The sequence below is a fragment of the Octopus bimaculoides genome, chromosome 27 (genome assembly GCF_001194135.2).
Source record: "Octopus bimaculoides isolate UCB-OBI-ISO-001 chromosome 27, ASM119413v2, whole genome shotgun sequence".
Lineage (NCBI taxonomy): Eukaryota > Metazoa > Mollusca > Cephalopoda > Octopoda > Octopodidae > Octopus > Octopus bimaculoides.
In genome coordinates, this window is record NC_069007.1 from 21,782,914 (window position 1) to 21,785,105 (window position 2,192).

The 2,192-nt window shown below is 37.0% G+C and overlaps 1 protein-coding gene across 1 annotated transcript in view; it reads right to left on the bottom strand.

The window, feature by feature from the left end:
- The window catches only part of LOC106870523 (serine/threonine-protein kinase SBK1), a 23,960-nt gene extending 22,064 nt beyond the window's left edge, over window positions 1-1,896 (bottom strand). The window contains exon 1 of the mRNA XM_014916645.2: window positions 1,775-1,896. The gene's annotated coding sequence lies outside the window, so the exon portion shown is untranslated. The remainder of the gene's footprint in view (window positions 1-1,774) is intronic.
- Between the last annotated feature and the right edge of the window lie 296 nt (window positions 1,897-2,192).

The following is a 2,192-nucleotide window of genomic DNA, read 5'->3' on the forward strand; positions in this document are numbered from 1 at the left end:
GAATCGAAGAGAGAGATGTGCCGCGGCGGTTTGGTGTACATAGTAAGTCGTGTTGACGCTGGTGGTGTAGAGGCTGCTTGGTAGTAATCGTGTTGGTCATGACGATGATGCTGGATAGTAGTCGTAGACTCATGTATATAGGCACAGGAATGGCTGTGTGGTAAGTAGCTTGCTTACCAACCACATGGTTCCGGGTTCAGTCCCACTGCGTGGCATCTTGGGCAAGTGTCTTCTACTATAGCCTCGGGCCGACCAAAGCCTTGTGAGTGGATTTGGTAGACGAGACGGAAACTGAAAAGAAGCCCGTTGTATATATGTATATATATGTATGTATGTATATGTGTGTTCGTGTGTCGCTTGACAACCGATGCTGGTGTGTTTACGTCCCCGTAACTTAGCGGTTCGGCAAAAAAGACCGATAAAATAAGTACTAGGCTTACAAAGAATAAGTCCTGGGGTTGATTTGCTCGACTGAAACGGACTGAAGCCGTACACAAATACTGAACTATTATCTATAATGTAAACAAAAAGTTTGCAAATCGATTTCAAGTCTGAAAAGACAAATTGCAGCACACAAGTACCATCTCCCACAAAATCTAATTCGCTCAATATGAAGGAAGTTACAACTTTCGCCTGTCACCTATGCATAAAACCATGCAGATATGCTTTGGGACTAAATAATCAGCCGAGAAGTCATGGATGGACCGACACAAATGTCAATGACAACAAAGAAGCACAGAGATGGCAATCATGTATAGAGATAGACCAAATCACCATGTGTGTGTGTGGGTGTGACTAACTTGTAACACACATAAAACCTGTTTAGCTGATCTTCAAATCATTGTTGCCTTCAAGTTGTTTACATTGCCGCGTCGAAATCTGTGTGTGTGTGGTCTGTGGATCATACATGTGAAAAAGAAACCCACTCCAAAGGCTAGAAGCAATAATTTATTTACTTGCATTTAAATATATGTCAGGTTATAGAGTGACTAATAGTTTCGCATCCTTTAAGTGTTTGGCATTATAAGACTACGTCAGACTGTAATATATATATATATATATATATATATATATATACACACATAGATAAAACTTACTTGGAAAAGAATGCGTAGCCTTCGATCATATAAAAATATATAAATATATGCATAAATACATACATATATGTATGTATATAAGCTTATATTTATATATTATTTATATTATATATATATATATATATATATATATATTCACATAGACATACACAGGGTTTCGTCTGAAGACATAGACACACTGAATAGATTTGTCCCGGAGCCTGTGTAGAGATCTCTGTGTGTGTGTGTGTGTGTGTGTACGAGTGGGTGGACAAACGAAAGAATAGGGAACTGAAATATTTAGCAGGGATTACATGTATTAATTAAAACGATTTTAATCGGGTTTCTCAGCCCTCTATACTGGTGTCTGTCACTTCCTGAAATGTACAGAGTACAGTTAAAGACCTGCGAAACTTTAAGTAACGCGAATGAACCCGCATCAAAAGTGTGTTTTAAATAGTATAAATATATATAAACATATATAAACATATATAAAATGTATACGTGGGTATAATTCTGTGTGAATATGGATGGATGTTGTTAATTCTCGGAAAGAGGAAGTAGCTATGGCATGTATATTATACGTATATATAAACATATCAATCAGACAAGCAAAGACGGGTAAAAGCTCGACGAAGTAATTAAAATTATTATATCTTTTATAATTGAATGTTTTGCAAATGAAGATGTTTACTTACAAACAAAAGTCCAAGAAATTACTCCATGCACTTCAGATGATCCTTGAAGTTTAAAAAGTTACTTGCATAACATAGGAAAGATATGTGACGTCATGAGCGAGCCTAAAGCTGATTGGTCAAAGCAGAGAACCTGCTTCTTAATTTAATTTTTTTACAAAGCCATTCTTTGTCAGCCGTTTTAATTGTAAACTGCCCTTCTCTCTCTCTCTCTCTCTCTCTCTCTCTCTCTCTCTCTCTCTCTCTCTCTTTCTCTCTCTCTTTTGTGACTTCGATTTCCTCGTGTTATTCATAGGAAAGGAGTCTTTGGCATGTTCACTCAAATTGCTGGAGATAATAGCCAAACGTCGTTTTAAATCACGCCATACCCAATATGTTTGGCCCAGGGAGCTCTCAAAATTTAAATTTTAATAAGGTCTTC